A 15,030-nucleotide genomic window follows, 5' to 3' on the forward strand; every position below is an offset into this window, starting at 1 on the left:
AGAAATGAAGTTCATTAGTTTATTTATTCATTTTTTTGGTATTAAGTATGCAATGAGATTCATGTATCTATTACTCAGGTTTGTTGAAGGCTTGTTGGTTTTCATTTGGAAATGGGTAAGTTATTACTTGAGCAAATTAATACTGAGCCATCTGCATATTAAATAATAGTAACATCTTCATTATTTTGTTCATGTCATTGATGGATATATTGAAAAGAAGGGCTGCAAGGACGTATCCTTGTGGTACATCTACTGTTTACTGGAAGGAGGATGAAGTGATATCATTTTGTGTGACATATACTTGGACTTGTGAGAGAGGTAGTTTTTCAACCAACTTATTGTCCAGACAGACAAGTCTCATTAGAAGTAGATTATGGGCTACTGTGTCAAGGGCCAGAGCTGTAATAGGGGTGGTTGAAGGGGGTGGCTATTGTGAGATTGCCAGGTGCAGCTGGTGCAGGAGTGCAGAACCAGAATTAACTTCTAAAGCCAGCAGAACATTGTGGTTTCAGGAAAGAATGTCAATACTGCATTAGTTGTTATGGGTAATGTGCTCTGTGTGTGGTAAATTGACTGTAGTGCTGTTTGCTACATTTGTATCAAGCAATTTGCTAAAGTTCCAGAGTAAGAGAGCTTTTTTTTAATCTTCAACTCAAAGATGAATAAGACACCAGTCTGGGAAAGTACACAAGGCTTCACAAGAGCTAGCTATGATTCTGCCAAATGCTTTTGATAGGTCTAAGAAGATATAATATAGTGAGCTTAGTTTTGTCAAATAGGGAGCTGACTGTAGCAGAAAACCTAGAAGTGCTGTATCAGCACTGTGGCCAGGATGAAATCTGTGCAGGCTAGTTGACAATAGGTTGCTTAACAGATGGTTTAGGACTTGCTTATGCATGTTTCTGGGTTTCTACAAACAGGTGTTAAATGTACTATTAGACTAAAGTTGGTGAACTTAGAGTCTTATCCTCCTTTAAGAATGGTTATTATGTAGGACTGCTTCCAATGTGTGAGAACATAATGTTCTTTGATTTATCTGTTTATAAAGATATTTATTGGATAGGATAAACTGTAAATGGATATTATCAGGAGCCAATGAGGTTGTTTTTCATTATTGAAGAAGAGATTAGATTTGTCTTGTGGGGAGAGGTGGAAGGGATAAGTTTCCATAGGTTATTTGTACATCTGAGCAGCAGTTTTAGCATTTTGATTTTCCAGAAGGGGGTTAGCAGCTTGAATGAAGTGCGTCTTAAATTTGCAGACAGTGGTACAGTTTGCATCTAATGTATGGCGGTTAGGTTGAATGCTTCTGTCGTATGCTATTAAGATGTTGATGTCATGTCAGAATTGCTTTGGGTTATAAGTAGTTGTGGTTTGTTAACATGTGGAAAAATGCCTTTTTTGTTTTCCCATGTTTTTGCTTAGTTTCTAAGTGCTCTGTATATCTGGAAAGTTATTGAGATTTGTTGTTGTTTACAGGTTTCTATGTCTTATCTCTTTGAGTCATGATTTTCTTAGTTTCATTCCATAGCCAATGAACTATAATTTTTATTTTCTTTTTTGGGGGAAGCTACAGACTTTAGAACATCTAGGAAAGTCTAGTGAAGTAGTTAACTGTTTCATTAAGAGGTAGGAGTTTTAGTGGGCTCCAACTGTATTGTTGGAGTAAGAAATTGATGTAAAAGCCATTGAAGTACTTTGCAGAGCCAGTCCATCTATCTGTAGTAGTATTTAATGTTCTAGAGTAAATCCAGATTATGTAGATAAGATGGTGGTCACTTACTAAGGCAGGGAGCATGTCTAAATCATATATATTTAATATCCAGTCTAGACTGCTGTTTCAGCCTGTGTCTTTGTCAAGTCATAGGTTCATAGGTTCATAGGACAATACTAGGCTATTGGCCTGGAGACCCTTATAAACCTAGCCAAGAATTTCACCAATGTTCCCACAATGTCAGCACCTGTTTTCCTTATCCAGCAGGGACACAGGTGGGATCCCAGGGGTATATTTTCTGTTTCCCATCCAGTCGTCCAGGTTCCTCTTAATGAGGGCCAATGAGGTACTCTGCTTGACATGGAGAGGAAGTCTATTCCACAGATGCGGGAGTCGTTGGGACACAAATCTATCCCACCAACAAGTTCTATTAATGTCATAGACATTTAGAAATAAGAAGGGTAAACTCAAAAAGTTTAATGACGTGTAGATCATTATCGTGGGCAGTTGTAAGATTCAGTTTTAAGCAGTCAGCATTAACATCTTCTAAGATAATTGTGCTATTGTTGATGTTTGAGGTAGCCCAGGATAAAATATTCTCCAAAGTATTTGTGTTCTTTTTGATATGATTGAGTGGAACATATATAAGTAGTATATATAATGTTTGATATGGGCTTACTTGTAAGGATACAAGAAGAAGTTCAGATTTATCAAATGATGGCATTAGTTTGTTCATAGGTTTTTAAGTGTATACTAGACTAACAACTAGTAGGGCCTTTATAAGCCTTGCCATGCAACCAAATGTGTGTGGAATTTGCTTGTCTGGTGTTGCAGGTTTTAACCAGGTTACAATAATTGTAAAGACATATGTTTTCTAATAAAATATCCATAAATGAAACTATATGATTTTGTTAAAGATGGTTCTTCCCTTTGTATTGCAGATTTTTAGAGCATGTAAGGAGAGACGACTGATCGTAAGATAAATGCTGGAATGGCGGGGGTCTATTTTGGCTGAGGAGCTGCAGATAGAGAAGATCCTGGATTTAAGTGAACATCACCACTAAGTAAAAGCTCAACAGCTGCAGGAGAGGAGGTAATAGTGATAGTTTCAGTTTGTGGAGAAGAAAGGCTATTTGTTTAAAGGTAGATAGTACAGGCCCAACATGGATACGAATGACCATGTAATATAATGGTTATGTTGTTCCATGGGCGGATGATAGTATTCATGAGTTTTGCAGAGAGGTAGCAGGTGAGATGAGGGTTCTATATTAGCATCATTGTACTAACCGAATAATTGTCTCAAACCTAATAATAATGACAGTTTGACCCTGTAAGTGCACACTACTTACTTTCTGGTAATTTTACAGTTTCCCTACACTTGGCTAAGCAAAAAATGGCTTTGTAAAACAACAGCTTAAATAATAAAATCTTACCATTTGTTAAGTGTACTGCTGGGTTACATGATAAAAGATATTACTGTGCTTCTAGACTTGTGTAGCATTTACACATTGCCCTTGTACGTCACTGCTATCTGGATGCAGCTGGCTACACACTTATGTATCTAATCTATATGTCTGTCTGTCTATCTATCTAGCTATCAATCTATAGTTAGCTAGTTATCTATCTATTTATCTGTCTATCTATATATCTGTATATCTATCTGTCTATTTATCTATCTATCTATCTATCTATCTATCTATCTATCTATCTATCTATCTATCTTCTCTCTATCTCTCTCTCTCTGTCCCAGCAATGGATTTAGATTTAGGTTCATAGGATATTACTAGGCTAATGGCTTAAGAGCCCTTAGAAGCCTAGCTATTATTATTTGAATTTTACCCAATTTTCTATCCCTAAGGGCAAGAAGATGGATTAGGCTTATGTCTATGCCTTGGAGTATTTTACAGACTGCACATGTCCATAAGGGACATGGGCACCACCCCAGAAATGAATTTAGGATTCCCCCATCGATTGATCCAAACTGTGTTTGAAGAGGGTCAGGAAAGGGTTTTGCTTTACATGAATGGGAAGACTGCTCCAGATAAGGGGTAATCTCTGAGACAGATATCTGTCTCTCCAGCATGTTTTATTTGTGTCACATACCAGGTTTATATCCCTAGATTGGATGACCGTTGTGTAGTTTGTCTACCAAATGTGTAACAGTTCCATTTGGGCTGGATTTGTGAGTGGCTTGTAGGTTAGGAATAGATCACCTCTTAATAGTCTTTAGGAGACAGAGTAAAGGGATAGGGTTTTTTAGTCTATTTGCATAGGGATAAGGATTTTTAGTCTATTTGCATAGGACATTTATACACCACAGCTGCAGACTTAGTAGACATGTGTATACAACAGCTACAGCCTTAGTTGACATGTGTCTACAACAGCTACAGCCTTAGCTGATGTGTATATACCACAGCTACAGCCTTGGCTGAAGTGTATATACAACAGTTACAGCCTTAGCTGATGTATATATACAACAGCTACAGCCTTAGCTGATGTGTATATACAACAGCTACAGCCTTAGCTGATGTGTATATACAACAGGTGCAGCCTTGGCTGACATGTATATACAATAGCTGCAGCCTTAGCTGATGTGTATATACAACAGCTACAGCCTTGGCTGATGTGTATATACAACAGATGCAACCCTGGATGATGTGTATATACAACAGCTACAGCCTTGGCTGATGTATATATACAACAGCTACAGCCTTGGCTGATGTATATATACAACAATTACAGCCTTAGCTGATGTATATATACAACAGCTACAGCCTTAGCTGATGTGTATATACAACAGATACAGCCTTAACTGATGTGTATATACAATAGCTACAGCCTTGGCTGATGTGTATATACAACAGCTGCAGCCTTAGCTGACATGTATATACAACAGCTACAGCCTTAGCTGATGTGTATATACAACAGCGACAGTCTTGTCTGACATGTATATACAACAGCTATAGCCTTGGCTGATGTATATATACAACAGTTACAGCCTTATCTGATGTGTATATACAACAGCTGCAGCCTTAGCTGACATGTATATACAACAGCTACAGTCTTAGCTGATGTGTATAAACAACAGCTACAGCCTTGGCTGATGTGTATGTACAACAAGAAAAGCCTTGGCTTTTGTGTATATACAACAGCTACAGCCTTAGCTGATGTGTATATACAACAGCTACAGCCTTAACTGATGTGTATGTACAACAGCTACAGCACTGGCTGATGTGTATATACAACAGATGCAACCCTGGCTGATGTACATATACAACAGTTACAGCCTTAGCTGATGTGTATATACAACAGCTACAACCTTAGCTGATGTGTATATACAACAGCTACAGCCTTGGCTGATGTGTATGTACAACAAGTACAGCCTTGGCTTATGTGTATATACAACAGTTACAGCCTTGGCTGGCATGTATATACAACAGCTACAGTCTTGGCTGATGTATATATATAACAGTTACAGCCTTAGCTGACATGTATATACAGCAGCTACAGCCTTGGCTGATGTATATATACAACAGCTGCAGCCTTAGCTGACGTATATACAACAGCTACAGCCTTAGCTGATGTGTATATACAACAGCTACAATCTTGTCTGACATGTATATACAACAGCTATAGCCTTGGCTGATGTATATGTACAACAGTTACAGCCTTAGCTGATGTGTATATACAACAGCTGCAGCCTTGGCTGACGTGTATATGCAACAGCTACAGCCTTGGCTGATGTATATACACAACAGTTGCAGCCTTAGCTGACATGTATATACAGCAGCTGATCATTGTGCTAGTAGGCACCATTGTGTGCATCATCATCTGTGCCATCTGACTGTGCTTACCATTTCATGGCCTTCATGACACCAACACTGTAAAATGGTATGGTGTGTATAAAGGCACCATACAAGAGCTGGTAGACATCTGTAGGCCTGTGGGAGTCATGAAGTACCTGTCTCAGTAGTTACTAAGGTATGTATGATTTTATGAATACTAGCTACAAGGCCATTCAATCACTGACAGGAGACACACTGGGGGCATCCCATGAATCAGCCCCTAGAATACTCCATCAGTTTCTTGAGGCTAAGTTGTAGCATGTGGGGGGAGCATATGTGGTTTTCTCACACCATAGAGGAGACAGCCAACACCATGTAGGATTTCTATAATCTAGTCCAATTTCTTGAGGTACTGGGGGTCATAGAAATGAAAATGAACTGAGATAAAGCCATCACCTGGTGACCTTGGAAGAAGGTATATGAACTGCAAAGTCTATGATGCTGTTAACTGCCAGGATATAACTGGTTTTACTTTGAATTGCCAAACTGCATAATCCCAAGCAAAAGAAACACCAACAATAATACCTGAAACACAGAAAGGTGAAAAAATTAACCATAGACTTTTTTTGCAGGGGCACAATGCCACCTACACCTCCTGATGTGTGTGTGGGATAACCTTCCCCCAGGAACTTACATATACCAGTTGCACAGTCGCACCAACTCAATGAAAGGAGAAATATCCTTAAAGAAGGGAATCATTGCTGGCGTACTCCTAGAAATCACATGGATCATGATGTCCTATGGAAAACAGAAATTCACATTATGTTCCTCAGTGTCATTTACTTTGGATGACTGACACTCAACAGTTTTCATCACAACCCCCTGTTTTGTATAGAATGTGTCTGTAGGCAACCTGCTGAGCTACCATAACTCCCACATGTGACAAACATGTGACTTCTATCAGTGATTTCTGAGGGGTAACATTTCTCAGGGGAATCTCATTAATGATGGTGGATATGCCCTAGAATCCTGGTTATCTGTCAAAAATGCACAGACCATGGCGTGCAATGAATGTAGTTGTGCCGTATCACAACCCCAGGTCATTGAAGAGCATGTGTTGGGCTGCTGAAAGCACTCTTTTGCTGCCTGGATGTATCTGGTGGTGCCCTGCAGTACATCCCTGACAAATGTGTTAAAATACTCTCAATGTGCGCAGTTTTACACAAAATAACATTGAGGGGACAGTTGCAGCAGAGAGGTCATATGCAAGAGGAAAATCTGCAAGCATACCAGGCAGTGGAGGATGAGCCAGTTAAAGAGTCAAGGACAAAACTGCAGGGGATGGCCAAACTAGATTAAGGCAGTCATAATATGCCATGACACAAGCACACAGACAGCAGCTGACAGATAGCATTGGTCTATAGTAAAGCTTATACACTATAGTAAACATAATGAAAGCAAACCCACAGCCTGACAGTACATACTCATGCATAGAGTACCCACACTGTGCATCACACATATGCTACCTATGTAACAAAGTACAAAGGGTAAAGCATGATTATCACCATTTGCATATGTGGGGGAAGGAACACAAGTATGCAGTGTCTTCTATGGAAGAGTGTGAGTGATGTAGAAACTGAAAATAATGTGGTGCAGTATGGGTGAGATGGGAGTGGAGGAGCCTATTGCAAAATGCTCCTTGAAGGGCTCCTGTCATGTGCTTTGTATTGTATAAGTACTGAAAGCTGCTTGTTAGAAATGTAGCAAGTGGTTTGCTACAGTTTAAGGAGGAAGGGTTTTTCGACTCTCTATGTAAAGGTAAGGGGGTACTAGACTGGGGGATGGCAAAGTATAGTTAGCTATGGCTCTGCCCATCACCTCAATTTTATTCCCAGTACAGAATTAAAAAAACACAATGAATAGTGGAAGTAATATAAAAGGTAACCTTGCCTTGTGCAGGTGCCCTTATAGCTTTCAACTCTGCATTACAGAAAACATAAACATTTAGTGTCATGAACAACACTAAAGAGATCAGATAAAATGATTGTGTCAACAGGAACAAAACACAACTGAGGCATCCTCAGTGGGTAGTCTAGGAGTATACCGCAGCTCAACTCCATATATACATACATACAAAAATGTCATACACAGGTAATAATGCCCTTCTAACCTGCCAATACACCAAAACAGTCATTCCCATAATGTGTCCAAGTTGTTCTTAAAAATATCTAGACTAGTGTTTGCTTTAATGTAATTTGGAAGTCTATTCCATGCATCAGCTACTCTCTCAGAGAACCAAATAGTGCACCTCTCACTCCTATAGAATCTTCTACATAGGTTATCTGATGATTCTCTAGTACTTTTTGTTAACCCCAAACATTGCCAGAGGTAGTTGTCTGTAAATGCCTTATATACCTAACCCAAACAAGGTCTCCTCTTAAATATCTATATGAGATGCTGAACAAGTTCAGATATTTTAGCCTTTCAGAATTACTTAAATTTTCACATCCATGGATGCCCTTAGTATATTTCTGCTCTACTCTTACCAGTTTACTCATGCTTGTTTTCTTATGTTTCCATATTGTTATTCCATACTCTAGTTAGGGTCTAATGTAACTAACAAAGAATGATTTCATCATATCTGGTTTCCTAGACTTTATACATCTTTTTATACAAGCTGTATTTCTATAACTATCATTAACCAATTGGTTGATATGATTAGAATGACTGAAAGGTGAATGTATTCATATACCCAGATCTGTAAATGAATCTACACTTTCAATGACTGTGGGATGTATTAAATACTCTCTTTTCAGTTTATGTTTTCCACATCTCATATGTTTACTTTTTGATGTATTTATCAGCGTGTTACTCTATTGTGCCCAAATAGTCAATTTAGTCAAGTTTTTCTACAGACATGCGCTATCTCTAACACATTTAATCAGTTTACTCATTTTCAAGAAATCTGAATATAGACTGTAGAACATCTCAGCTGAAACAGATAGATCTGAAAGATATAACCTAAACAAGTGTGGGCCTAGGACAGAGCCCTGTGGGATAACTTGACTGTAACCTAGAATTAATTTCACCTGTTCAAGTCCAATATGATACTTGCCATACCCTATTTTTTTCTCTTTTTTCATTTTTTTTGATTTTTGATTTTTTCTTTCTTTTGTTTCACCAAGTCCACATGTTATATGTTTTTCTTCCTAATGCTTGTCAAGAACTAATCTTTCTGCTTTCACCCTCAGAATATGTCATCCAGGCAGCCATGAAAATTTGGTGTCCTTGTTTTAGTCCCATCATACATATTGATATATGCTGCCCACAGATGCAAGCTGATTCTTATTTCAGTAACCTAACAGTCTGACTTCATCCCTCCCACACTATAAACTGGGGCCACCCGAACTTAAGGGTGGGCTACAATTGCTCCTAGGCTGGGGAGCTACAAGATACAGCCTTCAGAAGTCAGATGGGGTATTCTGTGTAGTGTTCTATTCCTCTTCCTCTATGGCTGTTTTATGTACAAGGTACATGGCAGTCGAGGGGGTGTGTATTTTGAGTATAGCTCTATTAATTTGCCCCCTAGCTCTCAACCTCTTAGCATAAGAAATGTGGATGAAGCATAAATAGTGAGGGTCAAAAGCCCAAAAATAGGGACAGAGTTTAAATATTGCTTTTATACATTTAGAAAATTGCTAGAATAACAGGTTTTGTGTTAGCATGCATTTTCTAAAGGACATAAAGTCTGAAACTTAAATGTGTGCCATTATTTATTGACTTTATTCCCCTGTCATCTGACAGAAAATCACAAATTTTATTAAGAAAAGACAAAAAATATGAGGCAAGAAATCTGGACATTGTGCGAAAATCTGGACAGCTGAGAGGTATACTCAGCCTCTATGGCTGCTTGCTCTGCATGTATGGCAAAACTGGACATTTGCTGAAGCATGTGCAGTTTTGAATTCTGTTAGCAACAGCTACAGTGCACCATATGACAGTAATATGAATTTTACAGATCCCAAGCTGTTTCTGGTACTCACAGTGATGTCCAGCCACCAGTGGATGCCAGTAAAGTAGTAGCCCTACCAACTTCTCACCTGCCAATATTTGTGACCCAAAGACAGCTGAGCTCCCAATCACCTGGGCTGACTACTTCAGTGACCAGTCACTACTTGATCAAAGGCTGTCTGGTGTCAGCATCAGGGCTTCATTATTCTGCACCATGGAGCCAGCTAATAGTTTTGCATTTTGATAATAATTAACAAACAGAATGGCAAGTCTATTACTCACACAGTCAATTTTCATTGGCTTGGATATCATGAAATTATATCTGTAGTAACTATAATGGCCTAACATGCCACTGTGGGAGCATGAATCTGTGGGAGAATGAGTCTGATCCCCAAAATCCCCCATGCAGAGTAGCTAGAAACTCCTCCTTCTCCATCAGTGATGGTTTATTTGCCCAACCAATCTCCTATTGCCCTACCCTACCCTACCCTTCCCTACTGTGCAACAAGTGCAATATGATTCTGCATCTGTTCTGCTCATAGGTGCATTGTTAACCACCATCAGTGTTAGTATCTGATATTCCATCTTGCCAAGCATGGTCGCAATAAGGCTGGTCAGCATTTTCCTGATTGAACAGTTGTTGGCCATGGAGATGGAGTACCTGTAACAAGACCTCATTTTCCACATGGGAGAATTTGCTTTTTTTTCTTTTCTTTTTTTTCCATTACAAGACATGATGCTGTGTGTTGGACGAATACACAGTGTGAGTATGCCACTAGGGAATGCTTAGTGTACCACTTTCCCTGTGTCTCTGTCATGCTTATTTGTATATGTAAGAGTTTGCTATCTTTCCATACCCTAATAAACAGCACAGGCACAGGTAAATACCATGCCATCCCAGTGCCTGCCTCTCAAAAATAACCCCCCCCCCAAGCATCTTACCCACAATTAGACAGTACAACAGTCACAATCCCACAGGTAACCCTCAGTCGCAGACCAACCATGCTTCCTATTTAAAGATTCACAGCTATCTAAGCAGAGAACAGCTGTCTCTTTAATCTATAGCAGTAAACTACCTGTAAGTAAGTGCCATGGCTTGACATGTTGTGTATGATAACCTCTAATACCTGCAGCTTTTTTATATTGCCTATCTCTACAGCACTGACACAGTACAGAACCATATAGCATACAAAAACACATCAGGTGTGTTAGTATTTGATAACTACAGTGGTTAAACATTTCCACACTGTACGTTCATCAGTGTTTTGTATGCTGCAATCAGACTACTACTGCATATCCTTCCTTGTTGCATTGGCAAATTACTGTTATACATGGTGCTGTGTGTCAAAGCATATTCCAACATATGTTAGTTTGGCATCTTTAAATGCTGCCTTACAGCATTCCTATGAAGTGAGTTACCTTTCTCATTAGTTGTACAACACCTTCTTGCTTTCCTGCAGTGGTTTATCCTTGTTACAAGATGGGTATAAACCACTGAAAATATTTCCCCACACTATTAAAACAAGGAATGCATGATTTAAGTATTGCAGTAAATGAAATATAAGCAAAACATGGCACCTACCTTAAACAGTTAGTACTGGTGCTTTACTCCCTCTCAGTCACCTTCACGCAGGTGTAGACAGTGTGCAGTCAATGCTCTACATCCTCTTCAGTAGTATGATGAGCTTTGAAGCAGCTGCCAGCATTCATATAATGACGATCTGACCATGATGAATATATAACATGAGGCCTTGGCTCATGATTGTTCCTGAATCACTCATTCTATACATTGCAGCTGAAAGCAGACTCTCTTGTATGGCCATGCACAATGTCATGCACCCATATGAGTGTATTGCGAATGTATGGCGAGTTAATGATGGAAAGAGGATCATTGCATTTCCTAATAGAACCTCTTTACCTGTCTCTGGTGAAATTTCACTGGCCAAGAGCACTTTTATTCTCATTGGTGGGTCTGCCTGCATTCTTTGGAGACACTTAAGAATAATACTGATTAAACACATTAACAGCATGCTACACAACACAACAATTTCTGTAATATCTCACACCTTTCATTCCAATTACTACACAGTTACAATGGCACAGGCTATATCACACCGTGTGGCAGCTCTTGCTACAAATCTGGCCTGTGTTGCATGGCAATTCCCAGAAAGTGAAACAGCCATGACCATGAGATGGCAGCCATTATTTTCTGGTATGAGACCTGCAGTTTGGCCATGGTTTCCAACAGCACTGTTTTTGACATGGCTCCCTGGTGGTGTTGTACGAAATTCAAAACCTTCCTGTATTTGTTATTCAGGGACTGCCAGGTGCACCTGCTCAAAGACTTGTATGAGTGTCCACAGGATATGTTTGATGCTTGGCATTGCCTTGCCAGGGTTCTTACAGGTTCCACAAGCATACTTTTTCTCTTTCTGTCTCTCTCTCTCTCTCTCTCTCTCTCTGATGAGTAGGACAGGCACCGCTATAGTAATTTGCAGAAACACCACCCAAACCTACTTAGCTGATGGAAAGAAGAGGTCAGGGTAAATATTCCTGAGATGTATTGTAAGTATGACTTCTCATTGCTTATAATTTTTTTTTTATCCAAACAATTTAGACTGTACATTAATTATTTATTTCTTTTATACAGAGCTTAGGAAGCTATTGCAGAAATAATTTCCTATTATGGAGGAGATTTGTCTGCCTTTCCAGAAACGGGGGTGAATACACTTGATACTTTAACCATAGAATCATAAAACATGTTTTTTTCATTTCTCAGGAATATCTCTGAAGTATGCTAACTCGTTATAGCAGTATCCACTTATCAGAAATGTTACCAGTAGGTACATGGCCTGTAACTTGATCTTAGTGCATGGCACTTTATGTAGACAGGTGTCTTTTCACTAGCTAGATTTATAGCTTTCCTAATATGTCAGGGGTATATTACATGATGCCAGTACAGGTTAGTGGGGCATATACCCGCATAATGCCAATTGTTTTAGTAATTCTTGCGTATAGTACATGGAGTACACCAGGTAGTCACAGATAGTTTATTTACTGTACCCTTTATTATTCCATGCTCAGTATAGTCAGGTAGCCTCAATACCATCTAAAGCTACATTCCCATTGGTCAACGTGTGTCTCATCTGGGGATTTTAATGTTATTTTAATGGAGAAATTGTTGTAGAATATTGTCATGTTATATGGTAATCATTCTGCATTTCTTATGGTGTTTCCATTTTTTTCTCCTCCCTCTGTGTGTCTATCTTTTTTTCTTCATTTATTTTTAACTATTTATTATGCTACTTCTTGGCATTTCTGTACAGCAGCTGCCACAGCAGTGCCTGTGGTTGTGCCACATTCTACCATTCTCCACACAGAGACAACACTTGGAACACCCAGGACTGTATGAGCTAGGGTCACCTTCCCAAAGCCTTTCGAGGATGAGGCTGATAGGCCCTCCCTCCTGTTTCCCTGCCATTGGTGAAGTTTCACCAGACAGGAACACTGTTGTTCCCAACACTGACTCTGCCAAGGGTGATACATACGTCACTGACTGGCAGCTGGCAGAAGTGGGGTGGGGGAGCTGGTGGAATGACACATTGAAGACTACACCAGCCACCTGGAAAGTCTCATCCCTGACCATCATGGGCAGCCAAGACCCAGTAATGACATAGCCCAAGGTGGAGTGTGACCCCTGCCACTGGGTATGACACAGGCATGGTGGCACAGGGCTCCATAACTATCATACCCCCCATCATAGTGTTCTCCTCCCTTTTGTGTCCTTGTCATCCCTTGTTTGCTGTCCAGTACATCCCTTCAACATTGTCTTCCCTTTGCTTGTCTGCTATTTAAAACTCCACTGTCATCCTGTTTTCTCAGTGTGTCTGCACCTCAACTGTCAGTCTTGTCTGTGTTACGGATTTGTGCATTTGTCCCTTCTATCTATCCTCACTCTCTTGCCATACTCTCACCTTCTGTTATATGCTTTGCTATTTCACTTTTTACAAAAACTGAAAATGGGTACCTTTCCTGCAGAAAAACATTTCCCTTCCTCTCCTTCCTCCATTATATTTATTCCTTCCCTGATTAACTTATGTTGTTCCTTTTGCTTTCTTTTCTCATTTTCATACTGTACTAGGTCCATTTCTACCCCTTCATCTGGTCAAAAAATAGATGTCAAGTGTGCCCTTTGAGGTCGAATGCTGCATTTCTCATCTTGTCATATTGTATGCATGTGAACCCTGTGTACACACACTGCATCTGACAGTTGTGCTCAACACATTATACGGCTGTTACTGTGGCCACCTTTCCTACTGCTCAGGACCTGCATTGACTATTGGTGAGATTATTAATTAACTGCACTTTGAGCTCTGAATTTTCATATTGTTAATTGCTAATGAGATCTGAGCCACATCACTCCCAAAAGGAAAACTGCATACCCAGGGCTCAATACCATCACAGTGAGCATTTTTCTGAATTCCAGACTGTTTTTTGTTCTGAATTTGTTGGTTGCACTTAAGGTAACTTTATTGTTTTACATAGTCACACAATACCAACTTGCAATTGTAATTAGAATTTTAAATAAGAAAAATCACTGTCCCCAGGATTCACGAAGCCTCCGTGTAAGAGTTATAACTCTTACACGGAGGCTGCAGTTAAACGGAGTGATGTCAGCATGCTTTGCATATTCATGAGAGCATGCTGAATCACACCTAAGTTTAACACAGTCCATGTAAGACAGTAGGGGGCGTGTCCATAGGCTGAGCCCTGCAAGAGGACACGCCCCCAGAAGTGTAAAAGTGCCCAAAGTAAACACCCACAACAGAGTCCACGGAAATGTGAATAAACAAAACACAACACATGCCCCCACAGACTATGAACATAAAATATATATAAATGAACATGTTATATATTTTTTAAATTGTAAAGATGTTTAACCGTGAGTGCGCTCGTTTGCGCGGGCGTGCCCGTAACGCAGCTACAGTTAGCAGTCAGTAGGAAAGCATATAAAAACTAAATATGCAAAATAAGCCAGGAAGCAATAGCGTAGCGGTAGAGATGCTGGCTGCAGAGCAGGCATTCATGGTTCGAGCCCCCACAACACCAATTTTTTTTTTTTTTTGCAAAATAAGCAGGAAACAAGTCCCTGACAAATATGTAGACATAAAACCACAACTTATGTAAAATGTAATGAAATAGCCCATTTATACTGAAGAAATGTAAGGTAACAAAAGAATAAAAAATGCCAGATGTGCCCATAGATGAGCTACAGTTTAACAAGGTGAGTGCATCTGCCCGTAGATGAGCAGTGGTTTAACTGGTGCAAAATGAGTGCCCGTAGCTGAGCAGTGGTCTAACATGCTAAATCTATGTGCTCCTAACTGAGCTGAGCATAATATGCGTGCCGATAGCCAAACAAACCAGCGTACCCCATTTGCGCGAAGCTGCGCACCGCGCAAACATGCTAACCGACGGGCAACATTGAGCAAGTCGTATCAAAACTGCCTTTACACAGAC

The sequence above is a fragment of the Protopterus annectens genome, chromosome 1.part2 (genome assembly GCF_019279795.1).
Source record: "Protopterus annectens isolate FY-2018-M chromosome 1.part2, PAN1.0, whole genome shotgun sequence".
NCBI lineage: Eukaryota > Metazoa > Chordata > Ceratodontiformes > Protopteridae > Protopterus > Protopterus annectens.